We start from the raw sequence: 13993 nt of genomic DNA on the forward strand, positions 1-13993 counted from the left end.
TGTCCTAAGAAAGCCAGGCTCCACTGCAGAATGAGACCCAAACAATCCTCTTGGACCTTAGTTCTCTTACGAGGATGTGTCCTGGACTCCTTCCTCATGGCTGCCAAGTCATCTTGCCCACAGTGTCCAGGTGATCTTTTAAGACAGTAGCTCATGGTACTCGCAATGGTGTTATCAAGGTTCACACCACACACTTCCCAGGAGGTCTGTGGGCCAGGGCTTGAAAGTAGAAGCAGGGAGAAGGCAAAACTGGGTGGGTTTGGGAGGAGTCCAGCCATGGAGAAAAGGGAAGTGACCTGGAAACCCTCATCTGCAGGGACTGCTCTCCGCCGTCCTAGGGTGCAGGCAGCCCGTCTGGCATCTCCTCAAGGGAAAGTGTGCTCACCAGGCACCTACATTCAGAAAGCCAGATTTTCTTGTTCTCAGGCTTCCCAAGAGGAGGCAGGATGGTCCACCCTGACAGTGCTCGAGCTGTTTGATTGAGCAGGGGGACCCCTTGAACTCTGGTGTGTGGAAGAGGTGCGGCTGGCCCACACTGCAGAGAAGGGCCCTGGTGGGGGGCTCTGAGCTCCTCATCTCACCCAACTTCCTCCCAGACAGCACTCAGAGCTCTGATGATCCCCCGCCGCCACCCCCAGCATTTGGTGAGCACCATTCAAAAACTATTGATCAGCCAGGAGGCCACCATTGCAAAAATGAAACACAACCACACACCTCAGCCCATTCAAACAACCGCAAATTTTACAATCTCAGATGACGAGAAACCCAGGGTGTCTCCACTGGCTTTATAACCTCATAAGAACCAGGTTGCATTTGGTTTTATTTTTAATGCTCTGCAGTGTCCAGGATACTCAAGATATAAGTACCTTCTCCAGGGCCACCCATCAGGGCCATAAGACACCAGGTCTCCAGTTGTCACTTACAGAGGCAAAAAAATGGAACCTGCTCATTCTTGCCATCTTTTAAAAATCAGTAAACCTTCCCCAGGCTCTCTCCAACTGTGACACCTCTCATGAGCTGGGGATGCCTCGCCCCCCCACACACATATACATGCACACACACACATACAAGTTGTGCATCAACAAAACCCATCATCTACACCAGGGATGGGGTGGGACTACTTATCCACGAATTATACAACTGAATAGCGAAGGCTGATCTTATGGTTTGGATCTTAAATGTCCCCCAAAAGCTCATGTGTTAAAGGCTTGGTCTCCAAAGGAGCAATACCTCAGAGATGGGGCTTCTGAGAAATTATTGGAACACAAGGGCTTTGGCTTGTGGATGGATTAATCCCTTGATACCTGAATGGAGTAGTGGGAGGCAAAGGCCAATGTAGGAAGTAAGGCAGGAGGAAGTGGGTCACTGGGGAACTTCCTTGGGGAACACATCTTATCCCTGGATCCTTCCTGCTTCCTGCCTACCACGAGCTCAGCAGCTTTCACTACCACACACTTCCACCATGATGCTCTGCGTCTCCTCACGCCCAAAGTGGTGGAGCCTGCCAACCGTGGACTGAGACTCTGAAATCACAAAGCCAAAATAAAACTTTGCTCCTCTAAACTGTTCTTGTCAGGTATTTTGGTCACAGTGACAAAGTCTGAATAACACAGGTGGGTACCTGAACACAATCCAGCTTCTGATCGGAGGGGAGTGGAGGAGCCATTACCTAGCCATCCAGCAGCATGCACAAAAGAGGAAGGCGTGTCCCTGGGACCCTGGGATTTGGCTCCGCTCTGCTCTGTCACCCATGGTGTTCATCGACCTGGGCTCTCCACCAGGAACTTCTTTCTTCTTTTTCATTCTATACATCCAGCTAAAATCCTCAATTGCGTTGAGGCTCTTTTTCTCCCAGGCAAGGAAACAGCCTGAATTCGAGTTAGGGTGAGAGGATGTGCTGCAGGGCCAGCAGAATGGCACGAGGGTTCATGTCCTTGTATCCCCATTGTCTGGCTGCCCAGGGCAGACAGGTTGAAGAGATGTGCGTGACAACATAAAGTGAAGGGGACCCTGGTCATTGCCACTTTCCATGTGTGGGTGCTACACTTGCTTTACCAGGACACCCCTCCTTTCTGGTGGGTGACCCCGGCCTAGTTCCTCAACACTTCCATGCCTCAGTCTCCTTATATATACAATGTGTGTGTGAAGGTATGGGATATTTGTAACTAACCATGGAACAAGAACAATGTCGTAGACAATGTCATAGGAGTAGAAGAACTATCTGGGCTTTTATACATACACAAAGCAGTCAACACATAACATATCCTCAAGAAATGTCGGCTAATTTCCATCACTACCACACCATCACCATAACCAGGGTACTATCATCACAGGATAATGGTGCCAGAGCAGAGCTCCCTCGTGGTCATGCAAGGGAAGGGACAGACTCCAAACATATTTTGTGCCCGAGCACTCTGGGACACTTATCTATGGGGATAGAAGAATGGACCCACCATGGATGAAGAAATGGACTCAGTGAGGATGGACAGGCTCACTGTAGAGTAAGGGAAGAACCCACTGGGGACAGCAGGAAGGTACCCACTGGGAAGGGAGGGAATGGACCCACTGGGGAAGGAGGGAATGGACCCACTGGGGAGGGAGGAACTGGACTCATTCTCTGAGCCTCTTCACCACAGAAGTCCCAATGGTGGGAGCAGAAGCACCCTGGAGCTGGCTAAGCTGGGAATTTCCCTAAGCCTGGCACTCTGTGGGCTCAGTAGCAGCCATGGAAGAGGACCCAGTCGGCAGGTGAGTGGTCAGCACCACAGAATTCATCCTGACCCATCTCCAACAACCTAGCCACCCCAACACAGAGTGACTCGCTCATGATGTCCCCAAAGCTTCCTTCCTGCCCTTTGCACCCTCCCATGGCCCTGCCTCCCCCCTTGCTGCCTTTGAGGCTCCAGGCTGCCCTAGGCTGACCTGGCAGCGCCCGCAGTAACCCACTCTGGGTAGGAGGGGACACCTCTGGGCCATTCTCCTGCAGCTCCAGGCCATGCCTTGAAAAGTCGGCCAGTGGGTGGGAGCAGGGAAGAGCGGCCTGCGCCTTTGCACTTCCTGGCGGGGGAACATCGGGCAGCCCATATGGTACCATCTGGCTGGGTCTGGGGACGCAGAGCTGGGGAGGCCAGCATGTTGCCCCCTGCAATGACTCTAAATAAGGAAGTCAGTGATGTGTGCAGATTTGATGGGATGGCGCCACGTGCTCTCAACACACAGTCTGGGGCCATTTCCAGCAAGCTCTTCCTCCAAGATCCCTGCCTGACTAAATCGCCTCTGCCTCTGGCAGTGCCGCTCTTTCTGCTGGGATTTTCTCTGTCCCCCACCCTCCACTCCCCCAACCCTCTCTCCCCTTCTCTCCTCTCTTCCCTGTCTCCACACACATCCCTCTTTCCCAGCCTCCTACCTGTGCTTCTGCTCCTCCCCTCGGTCTCCAGTTCTTCCCCCCTCTGGGCACCCCCACCAACACCCCCTTGCACACCTTCCCCCACTCTTTTCAGGGCCTCCCCCACCTAGGGAAGCTCCTTGCCTACTCCAGCAGGGGACCCTCACCAGCTCCAGCTCCCAGCCCAGCTCCTCTGGACCCAGCTGTCACTCTGCTCTCAGCTTCCTGTTTGGCTCTGCTCTGCTGCCTGCCAGGGGCCTGGCCTCTGCCAATCAATCCCCCAGCATGAAATATCCCACTGACTATGGACAAGTGTCCAGTGAAAGGAAGTGAAAGGAAAGGATTGGCAGGGAGGTGATGTCATCAAGGCTCAGCCCTGCATCCAAAGGTCTCCTTGGCAGGACATCAATGGGGCCGGGTGGAGATATAAATATGCACTTGTGTGTTGGAGTAAGAGGATGGGAAACCAGACAGGAGATCCAGCAGAGAGCCCAGTAACCCAGATCCTGGAACAGCCTGCTCACAGAGGACAAACACCCAGAGGATGGAGCCAGCCTAGTGGGTGAGTGCTGATGGTGGGTAACATGGTGCTAGAGGTGTAGGAAGAAGAGTGCAGGGCCAAAGGGAGAGATGACCCAGGAATTAGACACAGGGGGAGAGGAGGCCCAGAGTCTGGAGGACGCACCTGAGAGCTTCACATTTGTACCATTTAAGCCTTGAATAAGGTTAATCAAGAGTTAGATGGTCATTGGCCTAGGGTGCCTTTGGCCACCACCTGACCCTTGCCTGCAGCTCCAGCCCCTGCTTTAAGGGAAATGCACGTCATCTCAATGATGCAAGGGACTGCAGGAACCAGTAGAAGGCTTCAGTCCCACAAGGGGACAGCTACATTGTCTAAGCCACTTGGTTAGTGTTTTAGATGGCTTTTTGGTTGCTGTGACTAAAGGACAGACCAGAACAACTGTAGAGGAAGAAAGGTTTATTTAGGGGCTCACAGTTTCAGAGGTTTCAGACCATAAGAGGCTGGCTCCATTCCTCGGGGCTCAAGGTGAGGCAGGACATCGTGGCAGAAGAGTGTAACCGAGAGAAGCAGCTCACATGATCATCAGGCAACAGAAAGAGATCTCCACTTGCCAGATACAGATATATACCCCCAAAGCCACACCTCCAATGCCCCACCTCCTCCAGCCACACCCCACTCGCCTTCAGTTCCCACTCAGTTAATCCCATCAGGGGATTAATTTGCTAATTGTGTCAAGACTCTCACAACCCAATGACTTCCCCTCTGAACCTTCTTGCTTGTCTCATACATGAGCTTTGGGGGGAGACCTCATATCCAAACCATAATGGTCAGGATCCACAGGGAGATGAGGCCCCTGACAGAAAAGACAGTGGCACCTTATAAGCAAGCCACAAGAACTGGGAAGAGTAACTTCAGACTGTAGGACAGCGTAGTTGGTCAATGCTCAGGGGCAAAACCAGCAAACAGTTCTAGCTTTCTAATAAATACCCCCACCTGTCTTCTCCTGTAACCTCAACTTTCACATTGGGCAGCTGAGTTCTTAATGACATTATGGCCCAATTTCTTAGCTTGCCAGCCTCTTTGGATTATTAGAACAGTTCCTTAGTTGTTAAGACTCTGTCTCAAACTCAAATCAAAGATCCCCTTCTAGGGCTACAACAGCCTGGGAGAGCAGGGTGTATATGTGTGTGTCGACACATGCATGAATTAGTATTGGGGACAGAGAAGATTGTGTTAGCAGATTTAGCAAATACAAATATTATTTTCAATTTCATATTCAATGAATATTAATGCATTTTTAGGATAAGTATGTCCTAGGCAGTATTTGGGATATAATTATCCTGACAAGTATTCATTCTTAATCTGAAACTAGAACTGGGCATCCTGTATTTTATCTGGCAACCCATGTGGCATTGGGTACATAGTTTGGCTCCTGACACTCTCTCTTCTCCTTCTCAGCACCATGGTCCCAGGGGTAGTCAAGAACGAGGGGTATCCTCAGTAGAGACACCCCCTTCCTTAGCCTCCTGCCCCAGTACCATACCTCACTATGTTCTGATCCTTCACCCCTGGTCATCTTCTCTGATTATTGCCCCTGGTTCTTCTGTGTGGTGGCATCACAGTGCTGGCTTGAGTGTGGAGGAAGGGCCTGTGCAGTGCTATGGGGCCCCCCACACTCTTCCTACCCTGGATGGGGCTTCCACTTCTGGCTCATCCTCTCTCCTGCCCTCGTAGCTCCTGACACAGGTCTCCCCACCCTGACCTCCCCTTTCTAGGCTGGGGGACTCAGAGGATCTTCGTCTTTTGCAGATGCAGGCTCTCCGCCATTTCTCTGCCATCCTGTGTCTGCCTGTTGGGCCAGGCAAGCACCAATCGGGCTTTAGGATAAGTAGATACTAACTGGACACAAAACACCCATCTTCCTCCTTGCAGGGACCCTGTCTTCATGCATGATTCTCTCCGAGTTGCCCTCCCTTGGCTCTGAGCAGAAGGAAGCCATGCTCCTCCCCTTCCCCAAGGCTCAACTTCATTCCCTCTACTCCCCTGTGTCCATGAAGGGGTGTAGGCAGGAGCAGCACCAGAAGTACTCCAGCCCCCACAGCAGGCCCTGCAGCATCCAGCAGCCCGACTTCAGGTCTTCTCTGTACTTAGAGGCAGGAACGTCCCACTGTTGCACTCAGCCTTGGGCCCTGGCCACAATTCCGGGGCAACAGGAGAACCCCATTTGACATCTTGTTACAATCCATTTCTCCAGTGTCTAATGCCAGGAAGAGGAAAGAAGCAGGGTCAGTGGAGAGCAGCCAGGCTGGGAGTCAGGGTCAGGGCTCTGGTTGGCACTAGCTGTTTGACCCAGAGTGGATGCTCTTCTCCTGGTCCTCAGTGTCACCTTCTGTTACATGGACTGGCCCAGGGTGTCTCGCTCAGCTCTTGTAGTCACTGTCATTGTAGAGGGAGGTTGAGAAGTGAAAAGACCACGGCAACCCTTCCCAGGCACGTGGCCTTCTGAGACTCTAAGATTCAGCATCTTTACTTCCGGTAATTGCCCTTCTCTGCTCAGAGGCCACCGTCATCCTTCAGCTCATCCTCTTCTTAACTCTGTACAGCTAGAAGCAGGGACAGACCAGCCTTAGCTCCATGGAGAGCAGAGGCTTGCACCCTCTGAACGCAGACACAAGGTCCCCAGGTCCTGAAGGGGCTGCACACACCACATCGTCAGCAGCACTTTTTGAGTGCCTACTGTGTGGCAGAGTTTTCCCTCACATTCTGCATAGTAGGCAAATAACCAAGTGACTTCTGGTTAGTTCTCCTCACTTCCTTTCAAACATGATTGCCCAGTTTCTCAGGCAAGGAAATGGAGCCATGTTTGATGTGACACAGTGTGTACCACTGTGGTTCTCAGGCATGCTGGGTCACCATTTCACTCATTCACCCCCAGCCGCCCTCTAGTGAGGAAACTGGGCCTTAATCAATCAACCCGCTGGGTCACCAAAGACAGCAACTCAGCCTTGTGACACAAAGATAGGCATCAAGCATGTCACAGTAGGAACTCAAGACTATGTTTGTCTGACTTCACAGTCTGCCCTGGCTCTATGTCACCGTAGCCTTGCCAGGCTTGCTGTCACTAGAAAGCGAAGGGCAAGGTGAGGAGATTTCAGATTCAGGGGCCCTCCTGGTGGTCATGGTTCCTGCTGGGACCTCAATGTATGGGTTTTCTCTCTTCCCCCTAAATTTGCACGTGACATCCAAGCCCTCAACATGATGGTGAGGGAATGTGGGGCCTTCAGGAGGTAGTTAGGCCAAGAGAGTGGGGACTTCATGAACAGGGCAGGAACCTTTATGAAGAAAGGGCTGAGAGACCTCCGTGGCCCTTCCTGCTGTGTGAGAAGGCACCTTCTTTGGAAAAGTGAGCCCACACTAGACATGGAGTCTGCTGGGCCTTGGTCTTGCACTCCCCAGCCTCCACAATGGGAGAAATACAGTTGTTGATAAGCCACCCGGTCCCTGGCGTTCTTTCTAGCAGCCTAACTGGACCATGACAGCTCTTGAGTGCCCAGATAACCTAAAATAACCTAGGCCTGGCACCCAACCAGCAGCAGAGCAGTTCATCTTCAAAGACCAGTGTCCATTCTGATTGGCTGGTGCCTGTTAAATGTTGTCCGTGTAATCCCTGACCCATCGTCAGCTCCAAGGTCTCACCAGCAGGATAATGCAGAAAATGAGCCCTGTTGTACACTCTGAGCTACACCCAACCTGTAGAAGGGACAGGTTGGGTGTAGTTCAGTGTGTACTACTCTCAGGAAGCCTAGAGTGCAGTCGGGGAGGCCTGGTATACATTCACAAGACGTTTGGAAAACAAGAGGGAGATGACCTGAATTCTCAGCTACAGAGTTTGAACAGTGTTTCAGTCTGTTTGAGCTGCTATTACAAAATATCACAAGGGGGGTAACTCATAAACAACAGGAATGCTTTTCTCCCGGTTCTGGAGACTGGGAAGTCCAAGAGCAGGGAAGCAGCAGATCTGTGTCTGTTGAGGACCCATTTCCCACAGATGGTGTTTCAGATGCTACCTCTCAAGGTACAGGAGCCAACTGGCTCCCTCAGGTACTACTCAGCACCCTCCCAGAGCCCTGCCTTTTAATACCTTTGCATTAGGATTGGGTTGCAACATGTGAATTTGGATGAACATAACTATTCACGGTAGATAGGAAGCTGATCCAAGACCAAGTTCCTCCACAGGAGAAGAAGGCTCCCTAGCTCATTTCCATTGTTTTTTAAAATACATAAACAGAAAACAAAAGCCTTTTATTCCCCTGTGGGCCTGCAATGTACTAGTTTTTGTAATGTATTTCATCTACTTTAATCAGCAATATTAACTTGGCACAGATTAAGTGTCCAATAATGTGGAAGAATAATAATGAGACCAGTGGGGAACATCCATGCCATGGTTTTTGCTGTTGAGGAAGACAGCTGAGAAGATTCAAAGCTGTGTCTTGCAGGGGTGGGGAAGGCCTGGTTTTAGGACCACCCTGCCATGAGCTAGAAGCCTGGTCTTGACTTGACACTCTGGATTTGACTAAGTCACGGAGTCTTTGAGTCTATTATTCTTTTATTTTAAAAAAAGAAAAGAAAGAAGGAAAAGAAAATGATAAAAGAACCTCTTGATGTCTGATTCAGAGGGTGTTTGAGGGCTCAGTATGACAAGGTGTCTTAACGTGCCCAGGACAGAAGCTCACACATAGGATACTCTGTGTGGTTAGATGGATGCTATCTTCTTTCTTTCTTTACCACAGATATTTATTTTGGTGCAACTTCTATTAAGTCCATGCTAACAATTGTTTTCTTCTTCCATAGCCTTTTACTGTGCTTTTTAAAAAATAAACTTTTTCGTTTTACCTTGGAACAGTTTTAAAGAAATGTCAGAAAGATGTTCCCATTTACCCTACATCCAGTTTCCTCTATTATTAAGTTTTACAGTACATTAGTCATAACTAATGAACCAACATTGATACATTATTATTAACCAAAGTCCCTACTTGATTCAGATTGTATTGGCTTTCACCTAATGGCCTCGGATCCCATCCAGGAGCCCATATTATGGTAAGTCACGTGTCTCCTGAGACTCTTCTTGGCTGTGACTATTTCTTACACCTTCCTTGTTCTGGATGACCTTGACAGTTTGGGGTCACAAGTCAGTATTTTGTGTAATATCCCTCAATTTGGATTTGCCTGATACTTTCCTCATGACTGGACTGTTAGGTGTTTGGGGGAGGAAGACCACAGAGCCAAAGAGCTGTCCTTGTCACATCAAGGACACACACTACCCAGGTGACCCCACCTGCTGATGTTGACCCTAATGATGGGACTCAGGTAGTGTTCCCGGCTTCTCCACTGTAATGTTCACATGGTCTCATGAGCTGGTCTCTAAAGCCTCTCTCTTCCCTCATTCTCAGTAGACAGGACTTACCTAAGTAAAACAAGAAAGCCAATACCGTAAGACGACATATTCAGAACTCTAAACAGTAGGGAGCCAATAAATTCAAGAAGGAAAAGGTCAAGAGAGCTGCTGGGGTCAGACAAAACTCCATGAGGGTGGACACCTTAAACAGAGGTCCTAGTGTCTGGATGATCAGCATGTAGACCGGAGGCCAGGATTGAGGTAAGTGTTCGGGTGTGGGGAGTGACATGCCGGAAGGCAGGGGCCAGAGCAGGTGCCCATGCGTAGGTCAGTACATGGCCAGCCTCACTGGGGGTGAGTGGACAGGGGTGGCCAGGGCCAGGTGGAGCTGCTGCATGCCTCAGAACACTGGCAAGAGCATCCTCTTCAAGGTTTCTCTTTAAGTCTTGTAATTCCACAAGCAAGCAGAGCTAAAAACAGATTTAAATAAGCAGGAGGGGAAAAAAGAGAGAGATTTCTAGAACTGAATCCCTCTGCACATCTCCAATAAAGATTCTAGCCCAGACAGACCCTCAGCCCATCTCCAGCTCCCCCCAAAGCAACAAGAAGTGCAAAGATCGAGTGGCAGCAAGGACAGGTGAAGAGCTCAGGTCCTCAAGTCCTCACAACCCAGCCATGTGCCTCCTGTGCACGGGCATAGGTGTGTGTGCAGATGCCCCATGGGTCACAGGCATGTGCACGCGTGGGCACAAGCCAACCTCCGCTGTCAACATATGGACACAAGCGTGTTGCACACATTGCACTCTATTATAAGTGATAACCCAACCTTGAAGACCCCACAAGGTGGCTCCTGGCACCCACCCTTCCTTGTGTGCTCAGGAGGGAGCAGGTGAGCCTATTCATCTTCATTTTCTGTGTTCTCCCCTCCATCAGCTGCTTCGCTACCCCCAGATGGGCCGTGCTCGGGATTGGACTACAGAGCAGGCTTTCTTGAGGGAGGTTGCAGAGGAGAAATCCAGTAAATACTTAATCTCCGACTGGCTGAAAGTGCTGATAACCAGTTTATAGCAAGAAAATATTCTGCACATAGTGTCTGGAAGCTAAGTTTCTAGTCAATTCTGTCTTCCAGGGAGGGATTCACAGGGACTGCTGGAGGCCAGGGGATATTGGCTTAAAGAATAAAAATTCCTTCCTCTTTCCTTTGTCCTGTCATCCAGACAGCAGAGTCTTTCAGTGCCCATGGAGAGGGTGTGGGTGGCCCCTGCTAGGCCCTGGGATACGTGGTGGGGCAGAGTGAAAGGAGAGGCCAGGACTTCAGCCTCCTGAATAATTAAGAGCATCCACACTGGAGCACACTCATCTAGGTCTGATTATAAATCCTGCCTTTTTCCAGCCTAGCCGCCTGGGGGAGGTTGAACACCCTCTCTGTGCTTTAGTTTTGTCATCTGGAGAATGCCTAGTTCATACAAATGCTATCCATTTATTATGTATAAAATAATAAATTGCATACCCTGAAATGAAAACAGCTTTGAGAAAATAAAAGATGGTAACTATTTACACTCAGAACACGAGGACTCCAGAGACCAACTTCTTGGAAGTGAGGGTTTGCAATCAGATGGTCGACCCAGATGACCTCTCAAGTCACTCAGTTTGTCCATATGTTTAAATAACGGCCAGTGTTTATTGAAGGAATTGTTCAGGGTGATTTATTTAACCCACACAGCCATCCTACCAGGTCAGTATTCATCGAGCTTGGAGGGATATCGACTCCCACTTTCTAGGCTCTGACCGGTTGACAAATAGAGCCAGGGCAGGCCAGAATCTCAGCTTTATTAACGGTCAGGCTAAGACACTGGACTTGGGCCTGTGACCAAGATGGGGCCTCTTATTAGTTATTCCCACCCAGGAGAAGCAGTTTGCCTCGGCAGACCCTTCTTTATCCAGCCCTCCAGGGCACCCCAGCAGCTGGAAGAGAGTCCCCAGCTCTGCACGAGTAAGCAGAGCCTGGGGAGGGCACCAAGCAGCCTGCATGGTGGTACAAATGGTAAAAGAAAATAGATCCCTCTTCTGAGAAGGCTGATCTAAAAGGAAAAACATGCTCAGTCATGAGCAGTCATCTTTATCCTAATCTTTCTAGCCAGGGAACAGTGAATGTGAACAGAGAAACCAAGGGTATGTTTCCAATCCTGTCCCTGCCTAGGAGACTACATGGCCCACAGTCCTGACCTGCCTAAAGCAGGGGTCTCCTGCACAGGGGTGGAGAAGGATACTCAGAGAGGCCAAGGGACTCTGCTAAGACTTTACGCTGGGAAACCAAGGCTGAAGCCTGGCTGTTGTACGCACGCATCCTACACGTGTCTGTGTGCTGGCCTGACTCTCCTTCTGGGGCTGCTGGTCATAAAGGCCTGAGACCCTCCTGCCCAGGTCCACTGGCCACCCTGCTTTGCCACTGGACCACAGCTTCTCTGCACATGGAACTGTCAGGAGGTGACTCTTTCAGACAGTGATGATTAACCACCAAAACGAGTGGCACAGATAGTAAATGTGGTGAGCTTTTAAAAATAGCCCAGAAAGCCCTTGGCACGGGTGCAAAGGGCAGAATGCCACCCTGCAGATCTCAAAGAGGAAGACACAAGGAGGCTGAGCTGGGGGACCTCCCCCACCCTGCCAGCTCAGGGCTTCAGGAGCGCCCAGGCCACATTGCGAGCACATGGCCCCAGAGGAGGGGACTTTTGCCTGTGTACCTCTGACCTGAGGCCTCTGGCAGGAAGGCGCTGCCCAGATAGGACCCTTCCAAAATGAGTAGATGGAATGAAGGCCCAAGGGTCGAGGCACAGATGAGCGAAGAAATTAGTCCTTATTTTCATCCTTCCCTGGACAGGGGCTCACAGGGCCATTGTGGATTTCAGACAACCCAAGCTGTTGGTGAGATTCTTCTCCCTTAGGGCCATGGGTTCCTTGGAATTCAAGTGCTTAGCGTCAAGACTCCAGGGCCAGGTGAAAGAGATGGAAGGAGCTCAAACCCTCGAGGTGGGTCAAAGGCAGATATTGGAACTGAGGCAAAAGCTCAGGGTAGGAGAGCAGGAGAGAGGCCCCTGGGGAGCACCATTCTGAAAAAGAGCCAAGGCACACAACTTCTCATGGTGTGGGACTGTCCCAGGTGTGGTGGCCTCCAGTGTGACAACCACAGCTGGCTCTTCATACGCATACCCATTTCTACCTTGCAGCCTGCCCAGCCTTCCTTACCCTGAATGCAAGCTCTTACAGGTGGAAGGCCCCTCTGGCCTTTCCTGTGGAGTAAGGGGCTTTATTGGGGCTGCTACTCAACAAGAGAGAGGGACAAGCCCAGCTCTTTGGGGAAAGATCCAGGATTATTTCTTATTACGACCCCTTGGATCCTAGCAATTTCACAGGTGAGAAATTTCCTCTGAGCTCTATGTAAACAAACTTCTGATTAAACTGAAGAAGTTAGGAGATGAACACCAATACAAAGATTTTCATATTTTTTATTATAAATAGCCCAAATATTTGGTCCCATTTCCAGTTTAAATGGGTAAACCATAATATTGATGGCTTGCAACAGATGCGAGATGAGTTGAGCTTCTCTACCGGCTAGCTGAACCACTTTTAATGGGGAATATATCGAAGCTATAAATTCCTGCAGACAGGATTGCTATGCAGTAGCATAATATATCTTCTATTCAATCTTTTATACATTATGTTTTGTCCTGCATTCCAGTGGATATATTTATGGATCTGGAGCTTTTCAGAGAAGAATCTCCAGATACCTCCTCTTTGCCTTCTCTTACCATTTCCACCACCCCTGGAGATAGTCCTCACTTGTTGTTGTCCTTTTTCAAAGAGTTGGAATGCCCTCTTTCTTTTAATAGATGGATTTCTCTGCTAAGGATGAGGCTTTGTGGCTCTGAACATTTCTGGAGTGTTATTGCCCATCGGGCAGAAGAGGTTCCAGAGAAAATGAGTGAGTGTTTATGACAAGGAGGGGTACCTGTTGCCCGCTCTCCCAGCATGGCAGCTGGCAAACTTTAGGCATGATTTTTTTAACCATAGGTAGAGGAGACAAATCAGCTATTACACTCTCTCTTTGGGAGTGGCAGTAGCAATTCACCCACTAACCAGATCAAGACTTAGTGGAGCCAAGCTTGGTGGCACCTGCCTGTAATCCCAGAGGCTTGGGAGGCAGAGGCAGGAAGATCGCAAGTTCAAAACCAGCCTCAGCAAAAGCGAGTCACTTAGCAACTCAGTGAGACCCTGTCTAAATAAAATACAAAATAGGTCTGGGGATGTGGCTCAGTGGTCAAGTGCCTCTGAGTTCAATCTCCAGACCTAGTAGAACTAAGTCTCTCGGCCTCCCCCACTCCCACAGCAGGAGGGGGGTACAATGCAGCTACCTTAGGCCAGCTTCTTGGAGACAGCTCAACCTGGATTTGCCTCTCTGCTTGGCCCCTTCCCAGGTATGCTACACGGGCTTTATTCCAAACCTCAGTTTCTTCATCTGTAAAATAAAGATAATGGCACTTCCAGTGGTGTGCTGATAAATATTTAATGGCTTTGTTTCGTTTATTACCTTTGTTTTTATTGTATGTTGTTTAATTGCAAGTTCATATAATTTTATTTTTAGTAACAGCTCTGTTTAACAGTCAGCTCACTGGATTACTGAAAATCAAGT

The sequence above is a fragment of the Spermophilus citellus genome (genome assembly GCF_964194105.1).
Source record: "Spermophilus citellus genome assembly, chromosome: 16".
NCBI classification, from domain to species: Eukaryota; Metazoa; Chordata; class Mammalia; order Rodentia; family Sciuridae; genus Spermophilus; species Spermophilus citellus.